At 47.0% G+C, this 18,210-nt stretch overlaps 1 protein-coding gene across 1 annotated transcript in view; it reads right to left on the reverse strand.

Annotated features, from left to right (window-relative positions):
• LOC126474772 (uncharacterized) overlaps positions 1-4,270 on the reverse strand; it is a 225,256-nt gene extending 220,986 nt beyond the window's left edge. Inside the window, exon 1 of the mRNA XM_050102247.1 lies at positions 4,248-4,270. The gene's annotated coding sequence lies outside the window, so the exon portion shown is untranslated. The remainder of the gene's footprint in view (positions 1-4,247) is intronic.
• Between the last annotated feature and the right edge of the window lie 13,940 nt (positions 4,271-18,210).

Raw genomic sequence — 18,210 nt, forward strand, 5'->3', positions numbered from 1 at the left:
AATAAAAAAAAAAATCCCGCAAAAGGACTCGATCCCACCTCCTCAGATTACCGTTCTGTACTTTTCTCCCGGCGCCAAAGGCTGCCTGGCAAATACTCCACATTAATGGTTCAATCCACATCCGTCCCGCGTTAAAAATGCTGTTTCTTTCTAAATGCTTAGCGATCTAGAGCTCCCACTTCAGTCACTTTCATTTATAGACACAAAGGAATTATTGACATTTAGCTACTGGTTGGCTCTGATTTACATCAAAGGGGAAAGTTGAAAATTTGTGCCGGACTTGGATTCTAACCCGGGTCTCCTGTTCACTAGGCAGGCGCTCTGACCACTAACCTATCCGGACACAGTGCTCATCGCACCTGCACGGACTTATGCTAGAACACCTCCCGTCAGACGCAAATTCACATTATCCACACACTACTGATAGTAGTGTCCTTGCCCATTGTCCTCATTACTCGTGGCGTTTCGCCAATTCTCGTGGGTATCTGCACTGAATAAATCAAGGAATCATTAGCCAGAATCGCCTTAATTATAATACGTGGGTATCTGCTCATTCGGACTTGTCCGAAATAACAAACACATACATACAGTGTGACAATTACTGAATTCTATGAAATAAAATCGTCGTAACTTCTGAACGGTTTGCGTCAGGACATTCAAACTGTACCGTTGGCCGCGGGGCATGATGGAAATTAGTATGGTTTGTTTTAGCGACGAATCCCACTGGCATTTGGATGGCTTTGTCAATAAGCAAAATTGGCGCATTGGGGGACTGAGAATCCGAATTTCGCGATCGAGAAGCCTCTTCACCCTCAACGGGCAACTGTGTGGTGTGCAATGTCCAGTCACGAAATAATCGGTCCGATGTTCCTTGATGGCACGGAGCCTACCGAACGGTACGGGAAGGTTTTGGAAGATGACTTCTCCCCATTATCCAAAGTGACCCTGATTTTGACAAGATGTGATTTATGCAAGACGGAGTTCGACCCGAAACGGTTGCAACAGAGTGTTTGATGTCCTGGAGGAGCACTTTGGGGACCGCATTCTGACTCTGGGTTACCCAGAGGCCACTGGCATGGGCCTCGATTTTCCACCTTATTCTCGGTATCTGGACACATGCGACTCCTTTTTGTGGGGCTATGTTAAAGAGAGGGCATACAGCAAAAATCCCAAAACCATTGTTCAACTGAAAATAGCCATTCAGGAGATCGAGAATTTTATTCTAATTGATGCACCTTGAAAGGCGAGAAGATTTGATTCAAAATCAAATGGTTCAAATGGCTCTGAGCACTATGGGACTTAACATCTGAGGTCATCAGTCCCCTAGAACTTAGAACTACTTAAACCTAACTAACCTAAGAACACCACACATCCATGCCCGAGGCAGGATTCGAACCTGCGACCGTAGCGGTCGCGCGGTTCCAGTCTGAAGCGCCTAGAACCGGGCGGCCACATCGGCCAACGTGAAGATTTTATTCAGCCGTTCAGGAGGTCATCGACAGCATCTATGTTCCGAAACTTCAGCGGGCCATGCAGAATTTCGCTATTCGTCTGCGCCACATCATTGCCAAGGATGGCAAGCATATCGAATATGTCATAACCTAAATCCGAATATCTGTAGTGACGTTCAAATGTTGAGTAAAGAGCGTCCACGCCATAGTTTGTAAGTAATTTACGTTATTTTTCATGTCTTTCAATAACTGTCACCCTATACTTCCATCTTGACAAAGCCCTGCATATAATATAAATGTGGACGCGGTTCCCTAGTTAGACTGTCACCTCCATAAACCCTACCTCCACAACGCCTATACTTTTCTTCATGTGGCACGTGCATTTTGTATTGAGTCTTGGGTTCTTGCTTACACGGTATACTTCTTGCAATTATTTCTCCTAACCTCGAGTAATCCTCTTAATTTTACATGTCTGATACCATTGTTCGTATTCTGCAAGTATCAGCACAGTGTGCTCCATCTGAGCGCGCGTGGAACAACGTACTTTTCACTGATAAGGTGTTTTACACAAGCGACGGCTATCCAACAGTAATTTACAGGTCGCAAGTGACTACACGTGAAAAACACGTAGCGATGACAAGAAGATGTGGGGAACTATTGATTTGCTGCTGGAGTTTAATTTTTGCGAGAGGAGTAGGAGCACTTTACATAATTGAGGGGACTCTTGAAAGCAGGTAGTACGCTCGCCTATAGAAGGATGTGATGCTGCCTTCAACGCGAATTCTATACAGTGAAGGAAAATTCACGTTACAAAAAGATCATTCTCGCACGCATACGAGGGCTGTTCAAAAAGTAAGGTGACTTTTAAAATTGCTCGGGCAACGTACATTCAATTATCGATCGTTTTTTTCTTTTTACTGTGTTGGTACACATGTCCCGAACATATGTTAACAGTTTTAAGTGCACAGCATAGACTACTTCGTTTGTTTTTGACAGATAGAAAGGTTTGACGTGTTTCAGTGTGCTCCGCGATTTTCGATTATTATAAAATATTGAGCAAAGAATATGGATCAAATTTTGTGTGAAAAATGGAATCAAGTACTCTAAAACACTTGAAATGTTGACAGCGGCATACGGTGATTCTGCTCTAAGTAAAAAATAAAAAAGTTTACAAGTGGTACAAGATCTTCGAAGATGGCCGAGAAGATGCCAATGACGAACCTCGCTCTGGACGTCCCAGCACATCAACAACAGATGATAACGTCGAAGCTGTGAAGGAAATTGTTTTGGAAAATCTTCGAATTACTGTAAGAGAAGTTTCTGAGGATGTTCGCATATCTGTCGGCTGTGTCATGTAATTTTTTCGGATGTTTTGGGCACGAGACATGTGTCAGCGAAGTTTGTTACAAAACTTCTCAATTTTGATAAGAAGAACCGTCGCATGAGCATCGCTCGGGAGCTCTTGAATGACGTCAATGATCCTGATTTCCAGGATGAGATTTTCACTCTGCAGCGGAGTGTGCGCTGATATGAAACTTCCTGGCAGATTAAAACTGTGTGCCGGACCGAGAATCGAAATCGGGACCTTTGCCTTTCGCGGGCAAGTGCTCTACCATCTGGGCTACCCAAGCATGACTCACGCCCAGTCCTCACAGCTCTACTTCTGCCAGTACCTCGTCTCCTACCTTCCAAACTTTACAGAAGCTCTCCTGCGAAAACTAGCACTCCTGAAAGAAAGGATATAGCACAGACATGGCTTAGCCGCAGCCTGGGGGATGTTTCCAGAATGAGACTTTCACTCTGCAGCGGAGTGTGCGCTGATATGAAACTTCCTGTGTGCCGGACCGAGACTCGAACTCGGGACCTTTGCCTTTCGCGAACAAGTGCTCTACCATCTGATTTGCTCAAAAGGGTCATAACTGGTGATGAAACATAGATTTACGGTTATGACGTCGAAACGAAAGACCAATATTCCCAATGGAAGCATCCCGGAGTGCCAAGACCGAAAGAAGCACGACAAGTTCGATCAAATGTCAAAGTTCTGCTCAATGTTTTTATTTTTTATTTTTTCGATGACCGTGGCATAGTGCATCATGAATTTTTGCCTCAAGGTCGTACTGTCAATAAGGAGTATTACCTTGACGTTATGCGCTGTTTGCGAGAAGCAATGCGCAAAAAACGTTCGGAATTATGGAAAAACAATCCATGGTTTTTGCATCACGACAATGCACCTGCCCATTCGTCGTTACTTCTGAGTGATTTTTTGGGCAAAAACAACACGACAATAGTGCTTCAGCCACCATATTCACCAGACTTGGCCCCATGCGACTTTTTCCTGTCCCCAAAACTGAAGAGACCTATGAAAAGATTCGCCAAAATCCACAGTCAACATTTCGAATGTGGTGCTGTACTAAATTCCATTTTTCAAGCAAAATTTATTGCAGATTGTTTGATCCAACTGTTTCGAAAGTAAAAAATCGCCAAGCACCCAAAAACACGTACAACCTTTTCGATTGTCAACAATAAACTGCTCAGAACAGCTGAAATGCAAACGTGTATCAGGAACATGTGTGCCCCAAGCTAAAAAAAAAAAAATTTGAAAATCGGATGTTTACAAACTGCAAAATTAAAAAATTACCGTTGCTTTTTGATCACACTTGTATATTTATGCTCGACCTGAGAGCAATTTTCTCATCAGCTACATTGCCTGAAACCATTTACATTTTAAAGGAGAATGGGAGCCTGTGCCCTGCAGAAAGCTGCGGCGGCGAGGAGCGGGCGCCGGCGTGCACTGACCTGCGATCCGATGCGTCCGTGGAGGCGGCGGCTGGCGGACTGGTCTGCGCGTGCGGTTCGCAGACCACGCGCCGCTGCTGCCTGGTTACTGACCTGCCGGCTGCGGCTGCCGCAGGTGTGGGCGACCTGAGCGCCAAGCCACCCGACCTGCCACAGAAACGCGACCACTGCTTCTGCGTGGGAACAAAAACAAAGCGCAGGGCTCCCTCATCTGCTTCCGAGCTGGTTTTTTAAAAATGTATCTGTGCAGTCATCTGCGGACCTCCAGGTCGTCATCGCAAACGGAGACCTCCCGCCAAGAAGCCCTCTAGGAACTGTTTCGGAACCATAACAATGGAGTGACAAAAGTCGTAGGATAGCGATATGCACATATACAGATGGCGGTAGTATCGCAGACGCTAGGTGTAAAAGGGCAGTGCGTTGGCGGGGCTGACATTTTAGTCACGTGACTCATGTGAAAAGGTTCCGACGTGCTTACGGCCGCACGAAGGGGATTTACAGTCTTTGAACGCCGGATAGCACTTTGAGCTAGGCGCTTGGGACATCCCGTTTCGAAAATCTTTAGAAACTGAATATTCCGCGATCTACATCTACATGGTTACTCTGCAATTCACAGATAAGTGCCTGGCAGAGGGTTCATCGAACCATTTTCATACTACTTCTCTACCATCCCACTCTCGAATGGCGCGTGGGAAAAAGGAACACCTAAATCTTTCCGTTCGAGCTCTGATTTCTCTTATTTTATTATGATGATCATTTCTCCCTACGTAGGTGGGTGTCAACAAAATATTTTCGGATTCGGAAGGTGATTCATAATGTTCCAGTACAGTGTATGCTTCAAAATCCTACTGCAAACTCATGTCAGTGATATGGGTCTGTAATTCAATGGGTTATTCCTATTTCCTTTCTTGAATATTAGTGTGACCTGTACCACTTTCCAGTCTTTAGGAACAGACCTTTCGTCAAGTGAGCGGTTGTATATGATTGCTAGGAAAGGCGCTATTGTGTCTGCATACTCTGAAAGGCCTCCCCCCATGAACCATGGACCTTACCGTCGGTGGGGAGGCTTGCGTGCCTCAGCGATACAGATAGCCGTACCGTAGGTGCTACCACAACGGAGGGGTATCTGTTGAGAGGCCAGACAAACGTGTGGTTCCTGAAGAGGGGCAGCAGCCTTTTCAGTAGTTGCAGGGGCAACAGTCTGGATGATTGACTGATCTGGCCTTGCAACACTAACCAAAACGGCCTTGCTGTGCTGGTACTGCGAACGGCTGAAAGCAAGGGGAAACTACAGCCGTAATTTTTCCCGAGGGCATGCAGCTTTACTGTATGGTTAAATGATGATGGCGTCCTCTTGGGTAAAATATTCCGGGGGTAAAATAGTCCCCCATTCGGATCTCCGGGCGGGGACTACTCAAGAGGACGTCGTTATCAGGAGAAAGAAAACTGGCATTCTACTCATCGGAGCGTGGAATGTCAGATCCCTTAATCGGGCAGGTAGGTTAGAAAATTTAAAAAGGGAAATGGATAGGTTAAAGTTAGATATAGTGTGAATTAGTGAAGTTCGGTGGCAGGAGGAACAAGACTTCTGGTCAGGTGAATACAGGGTTATAAATACAAAATCAAATAGGGGTAATGCAGGAGTGCGGGTAAGCTACTACAAACAGCATAGTGAACGTATTATAGTGGCCAAGATAGACACGAAGCCCATGCCTACTACAGTAGTGCAAGTTTATATGCCAACTAGCTCTGCAGATGACGAAGAAATTGAAGAAATGTATGATAAGATAAAATAAATTATTCAGGTAGTGAAGGGAGACGAAAATTTAATAGTCATGGGTGACTGGAATTCGACAGTAGGAAAAGGGAGAGAAGGAAACATAGTAGGTGAATATGGATAAGGGCTAAGAAATGAAAGGGGAAGCCGTCTGTTAGAATTCTGCACGGAGCATAACTTAATCATAGCTAACACTTGATTCAAGAATCATAAAAGAAGGTTGTATACATGGAAGAATCCTGGAGATACTAAAAGGTATCAGATAGATTATATAATGGTAAGACAGAGATTTAGGAACCAGGTTTTAAATTGTAGGACACTTGCAGGGGCAGATGTGGACTCTGACCACAATCTATTGGTTATGAATTGTAGATTAAAACTGAAGAAATTGCAAAAAGGTGGGAATTTAAGGAGATGAGACCTGGATAAACTGAAAGAACCAGAGGTTGTACAGAGCTTCAGGGACAGCATAAGGGAACAATTGACAGGAATGGGGGAAAGATACAGGAGAGGACGAATGGATAGCTCTGAGGGATGAAGTAGTGAAGGCAGCAGAGGATCAAATAGGTAAAAAGACGAGGGCTAGTAGAAATCCTTGGGTAACAGAAGAAATATTGAATTTAATTGATGAAAGGAGAAAATATACAATTGCAGTAAATGAAGCAGGGATAAAGGAATACAATCGTCTCAAAAATGAGATCGACAGGAAGTGCAAAATGGTTAAGCAGGCATGGCTAGAGGACAAATGTAAAGATGTAGAGGCTTATCTCACTAGGGGTAAGATAGATACAGCCTACAGGAAAATTAAAGAGACCTTTGGAGAAAAGATTGCCACTTGTATGAATATCAAGAGCTCAGATGGAAACCCAGTTCTAAGCAAAGAGGGGAAAGCAGAAAGGTGGAAGGAGTATATCGAGGGTCTATACAAGGGCGATGTACTTGAGGACAATATTATGGAAATGGAAGAGGATGTAGATGAAGATGAAATGGGAGATACGACATTGCGTGAAGAGTTTGACAGAGCACTGAAAGACCTGAGTCGAAACAAGGCCCCGTGAGTAGACAACATTCCATTAGAACTACTGACGGCCTTGGGAGAGCCAGTCCTGACAAAACTCTACCATCTGGTGAGCAAGATTTACGAGACAGGCGAAATACACTCAGACTTCAAGAAGAATATAATAATTCCAATCCCAAAGAAATCAGGTGTTGACAGATGTGAAAATTACCCAACTATCAGTTTAATAAATCACAGCTGCAAAATACTAACGCGAATTGTTTGCAGACGAATGGAAAAACTGGTAGAAGCCGACCTCGGGGAAGATCAGTTTGGATTCCGTAGAAATATGGGAACACGTGAGACAATACTGACCTTACGACTAATCTTAGAAGAAAGATTAAGGAAAGGCAGACCTACGTTTCTAGCATATGTAGACTTAGAGAAAGCTTTTGACAATGTTGACTGGAATACTCTCTTTCAAATTCTGAAGGTGGCAGGGGTAAAATACAGGGAGCTAAAGGCTATTTACAATTTGTGCAGAAACCAGATGGCAGTTATAAGAGTCGAGGGGCATGAAAGGGAAGCAGTGGTTGGGAAGGGAGTGAGACAGGTTTGTAGCCTCTCCCCGATGTTATTCACTCTGTATTTTGAGCAAGCAGTAAAGGAAACAAAAGAAAAATTTGGAATAGGTATTAAAATCCAGAGAGAAGAAATAAAAACTTTGAGGTTCACCGATGACATTGTAATTCTGTGAGAGACAGCAAAGGACTTGGAAGAGCAGTTGAACGGAGTGGACAGTGTCTTGAAAGGACGATATAAGATGAACATCAACAAAAGCAAAACGAGGATAATGGAATGTAGTCGAATTAAGTCGAGTGATGCTGAGGGAATTAGATTAGGAAATGAGACACTTAAAGTAGTAAAGTAGTTTTGCTATTTGGGGAGCAAAATAACTGATGATGATCGAAGTAGAGAGGATATCAAATGTAGACTGGCAATGGCAAGGAGAGCGTTTCTGAAGAAGAGAAATTTGTTAACATCGAGTATAGATTTAAGTGTCAGGAAGTCGTTTCTGAAAGTATTTGTATGGAGTGTAGCCATGTATGGAAGTGAAACATGGACAATAAATAGTTTGGACAAGAAGAATGCTGAAGATTAGGTGGGTAGATCACGTAACTAATGAGGAGGTATTGAATAGGATTGGGGAGAAGAGAAGTTTGTGGCACAACTTTACTAGAAGTAGGGATCGGTTGGTAGGACATGTCCTGAGGCATCAAGGGATCACAAATTTAGCATTGGAGGGCAGCGTGGAGGGTAAAAATCGTAGAGGGAGACCAAGAGATGAATACACTAAGCAGATTCAGTAGGATGTACGTTGCAGTAGGTACTGGGAGATTAAGGAGCTTGCACAGGATAGATTAGCATGGAGAGCTGCATCAAACCAGTCTCAGGACTGAAGACCACAACAACAACACTCTGAAAGGAACCTGGTTGGTATACCATCTGGACCGGAAGATTTGCCTTTCTTCAGTGATTTGAGTTGTTTCGCAACACTTAAGATATCTACTTTTATGTCACTCATGCCAACAGCTGTTCTGTTTCGAAATCTGGAATATTTACTTCGTCCACAGTGTCAGGAGCGTGCCGACATTACCACGTTTCAGACATCATCTCTCACCACGGACAACGCAGTGGCCGACGGTCATCATCTAACGACCGATAGCAGCGGCATTTGCATAGAGATGTTAGTGCTAACAGATAAGTAACGCTGTGTGAAATAATCGCAAAAAAATCAATATTGGATGTGATGTGGACTGACAATGCAGCCAGTCCACAGTGACGGGTAGCCGAAAGAAAGGCACGCGTACACACACGTCGACTGGCGTGAATTCTGGAACAGGATAAGTATTGATTCTAATAAGAAAAGTATGCAGCTCCTCGAATACTTAACTTTAATTCTTTGTTGGTTTACAACGTTCTTGATGAGACATTTCATACGATAACTCTCAAACTATGTAAGGCTAATGGCGCCTTGCTAGGTCGTAGCCATGGACTTAGCGGAAGGCTATTCTAACTGTCTCTCGGCAAATGAGAGCAAAGGCTTCGTCCGTATAGTCGCTAGCAATGTCGTCCGTACAACTGGGGCGAGTCCTATCCCGTATCTCGAGACCTGCCTTGTGGTGGCGCTCGGTCTGCGATCACACAGTGGCGACACGCGGGTCCGACATGTACTAAATGGACCGCGGCCGATTTAAGCTACCACCTAGCAAGTGTGGTGTCTGGCGGTGACACCACAGGATGTAAGACGAAGATATGCGTTAGGACAATGCGGCGTAATTCGGCGTTAATGGGCTATGGAAGCAGACTATAGACAAGAACGTCATTGCGAATAGGACGACATCGCCTGCAGCGAACCTCCTGGGCTCGTGACCGTATCGGTTGGACGTTCGACGACTGGAAAATCGTGGCCTGGTCGGATGAGTCCCGAATTCGATTGATAAAAGCTGATGGTAGGGTTCGAGTGTGGCAGAGGCGGCATGAAGCCATGGATCTAAGCTGCCATCAAGGCACTCTGCAAGCTGGTAGTGACTCCGTAATGATGTTGGCTGTGTTTACATGGAATGGACTGGGTACTCTAGTCCGGCTGAACCGATCATTGACTGGAAATGGATGTCTTCGGCTGCTTGGAGACCATTTGCAGCCGTTCATGCACTTCATGTTCCCAAACAAGTCACCAGGCCACAATTGTTCGCAATTGGTTTGAAGAACATTCTGGATAATTCGAGAAAATGATTTGGCTACCCAGATCACCCGACATGAATCCCATCGAACGTTTATGGGACATAATCCAGTGAACAGTTGACGCACAAAATCCTGCGCGGGCAACACTTTCGCTATAGACGCGTCATGGCTCAGTATTTCTGCAGGGGAGTTCAGACGATTTGTTGAGTCCATTAGACACTGAGATGCTACACTACAACGGGTAAAAGAAGTTTCGACGCGACCTTACGACGTACCCCACGAGTTTTGTAACTTCTGTCTGTTACTGACACAGTTTATATCTACTCTGTATTATTTGGCGGTTAACCATGGGAATCCACGACTCGAAGAGGCCACGTCATTTAATGATTGAATTGGGTGATGATGATGAACCGTCAGAACAGTCTCATTTGCTTGTTGTCTACGTAACGGCTACCAGGGGCAACAAAAAGATGATTTTCAATATTTTTTATAATTACCAGCCGAATTTAAAAATTTACAATGCTGTCATATTCGACTTATTAAGACGGTAAACTTATGCTGAAGGTTTCACACAGTAAGTCAAGTATCATAGTTAGAAATTGTATATCTGCATTGAGGCAGCGTAACACCGACTATGTTCATCTAGTAGTTGAGAGTGAGAGCACTTACTGACTTCCAGCAAACTACACTACTGGCCATTAAAATTGCTACACCAAGAAGAAATGCAGATGATAAACGGGTATTCATTGGACAAATATATTATACTGGAACTGACATGTGATTACATTTTCAGGGAATTTCGGTGGATAGATCCTGAGAAATCAGTACCCAGAACAACCACCTCTGGCCCTAATAACGGTCTTGATACGGCGGCGCATTGAGTCAAACAGAGCTTGGATGGCGTGTACAGGTACAGCTGCCCATGCAGCTTCAACACGATACCACAGTTCATCAAGAGTAGTGACTGGCGTATTGTGACGAGCCAGTTGTTCGGCCACCATTGACCAGACGTTTTTAATTGGTGAGAGATCTGGAGAATGTCCTGGCCAGGCCAGCAGTCGAACATTTTCTGTATCCAGAAAGGCCGGTACAGGACCTGCAACATGCGGTCGTCCATTATCCTGCTGAAATGTAGGGTTTCGCAGAGATCGAATGAAGGGTAGAGCCACGGGTCGAAGACATCAGAAGTGTAACGTCAACGCGAACAAGAGACGTGTAACCGATTGCAGCCCATACCATCACGCCGGGTGATACGCCAGTATGGTGATGACGAATACACACCTCCAATGTGCGTTCACCGCGATGTCGCCAAACACGGATGCGACCATCATGATGCTGTAAACAGAACCTGGATTCATCCGAAAAAATGACGTTTGGTCATTCGTGCACCCAGGTTCGTCGTTGAGTACACCATCGCAGGCGCTCCTGTCTGTGATGCAGCGTCAAGGGTAACCGCAGCTATGGTCTCCGAGCTGATAGTCCATGCTGCTGCAAACGTCGTCGATCTGTTTGTGCAGATGTTTGTTGTCTTGCAAACGTCCCCATCTGTTGACTCAGGTATCGAGACGTGGCTGCACGATCCGTTACAGCCATGCGGATAAGATGCCTGTCATCTCGACTGCTAGTGATACGAGGCCGTTGGGATCCAGCACGGCGTTCCGTATTCCCCCCCTGAACCCACCGATCATATTCTGCTAACAGTCATTGGATCTCGACCAACGCGAGCAGCAATGTCGCGATACGATAAGCCGCAATCGCGATAGGCTACAATCCGACCTTTATCAAAGTCGGAGACGTGATGGTACGCATTTCTCCTCCTCACACTAAGCATCAAAACAACGTTTCACCAGGCAACGCCGGTCAACTGCTGTTTGTGTATGAAAATGTCAGCACGTTGTAGTTGTCGCCACCGGCGCCAACCTTGTGTGAATGCTCTGAAAAGCTAATCATTTGCATATCACAGCATCTTCTTCCTGTCGGTTAAATTTCGTGTCTGTAGCACGTCATCTTCGTGGTGTAGCAATTTTAATGGCCAGTAGTGTATACACTTGATTTCAAACCTTTACCAAACTTTCCCTCACTGATACCCCCACAAAATGATGAAAGAGAAAAAGTTCATCTCTTACTACATTTCCGCTGATCATGCAGTAACACTGCATCACGTTCTATTTTATTATTTATTTACTACCAACTTTACTTGTAATACATTTTGCAGGCAGTATCAACATATACCACTGAATGTACATGCAAAATTATATCACTGAACGACACATAATTCAGAAGATATTACATCATAAACATCGAGATGCATGAAAAAGTAGCTTTTGCTTAAAACTGAAAGCAAATTGCTAGATAATACTCATCCAGTGTTTGATAATGAGAGTACTTACCGATTTCCAACAAATGACCGAGCATTCCACATGATTTCTATGAGCGTCTGGATTACACAGGCATAGCTGAAACATTTCCACTGCTAACGAAGACGAATTACCGCACAATTTCAGACCTTTCCTAAATTGTACGTCACTTATATGATTAGCGTCAAATATTTAACACATTGACTCATTTGTAAAGTTATCAGACGTTTGGAGGTGTTTTACACTTGGGAGTTCGATCCCTTGGAAATCGGGGGTGGGGGGTTTTCTGGTATTTAATTAACGGAACGTTCTTAACTCTTACAAATCCAGTTAGATCGCGGCAAAATAACAAGAGACGGTTCATTCATATGGCACGTGCTGCGAATTCCCCTCTTTCAGGGCCTCCGCACCCCACTGCATTTTTTGGGGTGGGGGCGGGGGGAGGGGGGAGATGAGAGAAATCTACCAGTAGTAGTTTTCGATTGAAAATAATTTCACTGTGTAGGATTGTATGCGCATGATTGGGCAGTTTTTTAAAGTACAGAATATAGTAGATCATTGACATAAAATTGTGTGTGTTTTCGAATATTTCAAGAATATGTTGGACGCACGACAGATAGTTGATGATGCGATGATGACGATCTTCTGATTAGTTGGGTGCTCGACTACGCGGTTATCAGCGCCCGTACAAATTCTCGATCTTTACACAATCCGATCTCGCCACATTCACGAATGATCATGAGGACAACACAAACAGAAGGAACCTTGCCAGCGCCCAAAGGGAGGGGTGGGGGGGGGGGGGGGGGACAAAGTGGGCAGGGGTCGCTCCCGAGGCCTGGTCACCATGTTCAAATGGCTCTAAGCACTGTGGGACTTAACATCTGAGGTCATCAGTCCCCTAGACTTAGAACTTCTTAAACATAACCAACCCAAGGACATCAAACACATCCATGCCGGAGGCAGGAGTTCGAACCTGCGGCCGTAGCAGCAACGCGGTTCTGAACTGAAGCGCCTAGAACCGCTCGGCCACAGCGGCTGGCTGGCCAGCATGTCCCGTCCCCACCCTCCATGAACCAACGGAGGCGTAGGGAACGTGCAGCAGAGGTGCAATGAACGTATGAACGTCGTTTATTCATTAATTTTGCTTTTCGTTTTTCTTGTTTTCATTTATCTACTTTTCTAATTAATATCACCGAGAATATCAGGAAAGCGGCGTCACGCGGTGAGGAGGGCGAAGCAAGACGTCACACTAATTGAGACTATCAACGCATTTTTTTTTTATTTGCAAAGAACATTCCGATTAACAGTGAACATACCGGTTCTAAGTGTGAGAGAAGCGGAAATCAACTCTTCATGACAGGAACAGCGCAGCTCTAGGGTGGGTTAAGGAAGGCACTGCAGAGGAAATCGGAGAAGAATTGTCTGTATTTTGGGTTGCGGACAGCTGCACAATGGTGTTCATTAAGAAACTGCCAAAAGTCCAGTATACTTTTCTTGCCATCAGCAAACAAGTGGTGTGCTGCGTATCCACAAATCCACCTCACAGTGTTCGCTTGCGGGAAGTGTCCCGCGTCCGCAAAAGAGGAGCGGTTGAGGAGGTATCTAATGAGCAGTCGCACGGGTACTTTAGGGTCAACATGTGTCGCACCAAGAACCAGACACCTCTCGCCAATCTGCACACCAGGCGGTGCTCGCCTGTGTGTATAACAACACAGTCGACACACAGCAGGGTGTCTGCGAGGTGAATCTTGTGAAGGCGTGACCGGCATACTTGCTTCCTATTGACAGTAAGGTACCATTCAGACTGGACGTGTCAAGATAGGGAGCGCACACCGATCGCCAAACAGCACGCCAGTCGACGTTGGGAAGCTTCCCTTCAACCACATTCGGTGACCTGTGCTGCTGAATGAATCCTTGGGACGCCTTCGTGGATGTCAATTGCGCCGGCAGTATCACAATACGGACTTTTTTTTTTTTTTTTTTTTTTTTTGAGGTTTTAGGGCGCACAACTTCAACGGTCATTAGCGCCCAGACTACGTTACGAATGCACCGCGAGGCACAAGTTTAAAACAGCAACTAAAAGGGAAAACACGATAAAAGATCGACAGGCATAGGATTAAAAAAAACCAGCATAATTAAATGTCCTTAGACAGGTTGGTCAATTTGATAAAATGAAGAACGCGAGCAGCTGCTCCTGGGTCATCCGCTAAAATGGCATCGAGAGTACATGGCAGGCCAAGATCAAGACGCAGTGTAGTAAAATCCGGACAGGACGTTACAATGTGGCGGACCGTCAGCAAGTACCCACATGGGCAGAAAGGCGCCGGCGCAGCCGTCAGCAGATGGCGATGGCTGAACCGGCAGTGTCCAATTCGTAACCGGGCCAAAACTACCTCCTCCCGCCGAGAGGGGCGTGAGGAGGACGTCCAAGCCGCGGACGTAGCTCAGTTCAAGGAAAAAGTGGCGGAAGTAAAAGAAGGGCGACGGGACTTCCGAAAGTTGGATAGTTGCTGAGAGTGAGTGTGGTGCAAGGGCCTCCAGCAATAGGCTGGTAAGGCTCGTAGGTCTACGGGGCCACAACGTCATGTGGGAGCCGATGAAAAGGGCTACCGCTCTATCAGCCGCATGATGCTGGCCTAAACCGCCCCTGCACCGCGGGAGGGTGAGGATTTCGTACCTTACCTTCAACAGCAAGCCGTGGCAAATAAACTAACCCAATGCCGCTAGCATGCGCCGGACCATGAATGGCGGAACAGGAAGTGTCTGTGCCACGTGGGGAGATACGTGGCGATAAATATTTACGTATTGTGTGCGCTGCAGGAGATCGAGTGCTCGTAAACAGTGGTCTAAGAGCCCAGGTCGTAGTTGGAAAAGTAGACGTCGGCAGTTGAGGGCAATTGTCCGTCGCAGACCACTTGCAAAATCGAATCCTAAGCATCGGAGAGTATCAGCTACACCTAAAGGAGCAGCACTGTCCGCAGGAAGTCTCGCATCTATAGCCATGGCGCTCGATTTGCGGACGTTAAGGCAGCTACCAGAAACTTCTCCAAGGTGATGACCCATGCCAATGACTCCCTGACCTCAGCATCGCTGCGAGCAACAGCTGAATACGTAGCCACCGTGAGACATGCCAGAGAGGCATTGACGGAGACCGCATAGCAACGGTTCCATGACGAATGCATACATCAGTCCAGAGGGCCGGCAACCTTGACACACTGGTCGACGGATCGAGATGGGAGGAGTAAGATGGCCATTTTAGAGTACACGAGACGTAGCTCCACGTGGGAGACGCGTTACGAAGTGGACGATAGTATCAGGGTAGCCCATATTGCGGAGCACCCCTTCCAGGAAGTCGTGATCAACTCGATCGAACGTCTGGCTGAAGTCAAGAGCTGTCAAAAGTCCAGGTGTTCAACGAACGTGAGCAATAGCGATTATGTCCCAATAGCGGCAGAGACCACTGCGGATGTTATTGGTACCTCCCAAAGAAACCACGTACCGAACTGCCTGTTTAAGCCGCGCAGCCAACAGCCGAGTTAAGATCTTTGTATCGCTGTTGAGTAACGTCAAGGCTCGGTAATCGCATATCCATGAGGTACCCCGAAGCTTGTGAATGGTAATGAGAAAACCATCAAGGAAACCGTCTGGAATCGGCACGAAATGTGACATATGGTCTTGACAAATTTTTGTCCACACTGGCACCAGAAGGGGACGAAATGTCCGAAGAAACTCCAGTATGAGGCCATCAGGGCCAGGCGATCTGTTCCTAGGACCCACCTGGATAGCGTCATGGAGTTCGTCCTCCGTGACGTTAGCAATCAGATATATCATCGTATCAACGGCAACCGAGCCAAAGGAGAGCCTGGAGACTGCCGCAATGTTGGCAGGGCGGTGACGTTGTTCAGAATACAGCGTAAAATAATGTGCATGGTGGACAGACCCGATATCCCGTTGGGTATCAAAACACTGCCCATCATCAGTCGTAAGAACATTAATCAAATTCCTCCGATGGTGTCGTCGTTCCGCCATTGCATGATACATAGATGGACGCTCTTGTGTGAGCGCCCTGGCCATAGCTCCTTCAAGGTGGCGGCGAGTGAGGGACGTGAGCTGTGCCTTGGCGCGATTCGCCATCGCCTGGCGCTCTGGTGAATACAGCATACTAGCACATTTCTCGAGAATGGTGAGATAGAATTCCTGAGTCCGTCGCCGCCACGCCGCAACCTCCAATCCGTACCCAATCAAGGCCTTGTGGAGATCTGTCTTTGCACAGAGCACCCACCGAGATACAACAGACTGATGGGCATCACGGCGTCGACGACAAGCTGCCCACGTTGTCCCGTGAGCTGCTGGCAGGCGGGTGAAGTCAGGTGGATCGTATTCAGTTTCCATGGTCCACGGTCGCGCCATACCCTTTGGCGGCAGAGACTGATGGCGCAGATATGTGCGTCATGGTCAGAGAAAGCAGTGGGCCAGACTTCAGCAACCTGCCCCCTCCCCCCTACCCCCCCCCCCCCCCCTCCCCCACCCGTCCGTCCCCACTGACAATATCGCGGGAGATATAGACACGATCGAGTCTGCTAGAAGAATGGCTAGTGAAATGCGTAAACCCCGGACGATCGCCATGAACATGCTCCCAAGAACCAACTAGGCTGAGGTGCTGGAGAATTGACGCTAGCGCTGCGCGCAGACAGTGACGTGGTAGTTGGTTCAAAAATGGCTCTGAGCACTATGGGACTTAACATCTGAGGTCATCAGTCCCCTAGAACTCAGAACTACTTAAACCTAACTAACCTAAGGACATCACACAAATCCATGCCCGATGCAGGATTCGAACCTGCGACCGTAGCGGTCGCGCGGTTCCAGACTGAAGTGCCTAGAACCGCTCGGTCACAGCGGCCGGCCTGGTAGTTGGTCTTTGTGTGTCTGGGTGCAGCTGAAATCGCATCCCATGATTAATGCATCCTGCGGACCCAGGAAGAGAAGCGTGACTGTCCCTGGAACGTTCACGGCCGCGATCCGAAGCAGATGGCGCATAGACATTGACGATCCTGACGCCACCAAACGTGAGATCCATACCTCTGGCATCAGGGAGATAGGCAAGTGCATCAGCGAGGATACCGTCATGTAAGTGGATCGCCACCCCACTGCCAGTATGGGAAGCACGAGAGACATGTGCTGTAAAACCATGGGGTGCACAGAAAGTTGTGACATGCATCTTCTGGAGGAGAGCTACGTCAACGTCCGCGGGATACAGCATGCCATGGAGTAAAGCCAGTATGTGGCGTAAGCGAATAGTGTTGACTTCGACCGTGGCTATGCGATAAGTCTGGAAAGCTGCCATCGCCAGGAGGACAGGCGCTTCAAACACGGAGGTAGCACAGGTAAGTCCCTATTAGCCCCCCCCCCTCCCTCCCACGGAAGGGCACATCACTGTGACCCTACCAAAAAGGGTCCGTCTTTCTGTACACCTCCAGAATATCCATCCTCAGCATCGACGCCCTCCGCCCAGGAGACAGACGTGTCACCACGCCGGTTCATGGAACATTATCAGAGGTGCGTCCACAGGTAGCGTCAGCACAGAAAGGGGGGCAACCGCATCAGACGCAGGTGGGGAAGGTCTGCGTCCGGAGGTGGACGCTGACTGGAGATGGACGCAGGGAAGGTCGTCGCGTTGTCAGTTGTCAGGGCGTCAGAGGACAGCCCACCATCAGTAGCAGGGTCGTCATCCTGTGCAGAGTTCCGATTGACGCAGTCATCAGAAGAGGTACGGCGTTATCTCTTCCATTTCCTCGGCGACCGTTGCTTCCTAACATGCTGTTTCGTGTAAGATGGCGGGCGGCATCGTCCGACATGTGGCCATATGCCAGAAAGGCGGAGGTAGGTACAACTCCATGATCAATAACTATAACAGCTTGTGCCTGCTGACAGCCGTCGTTCATTTGTATTGCCTCCGACAGGGGTGTAGGAGAGACAGGTGTATGTCCATCGCGTCGTCGAGAGGAGCTTACACCGGTACCGACTGACTCGGAGAGGGCGTAGCAGGCAGCACCGCCGCAGACGCGTAAGACAGAGGTAACACATTAC

Source organism: Schistocerca serialis, chromosome 4 (assembly GCF_023864345.2).
Source record: "Schistocerca serialis cubense isolate TAMUIC-IGC-003099 chromosome 4, iqSchSeri2.2, whole genome shotgun sequence".
Classification (NCBI taxonomy): Eukaryota; Metazoa; Arthropoda; class Insecta; order Orthoptera; family Acrididae; genus Schistocerca; species Schistocerca serialis.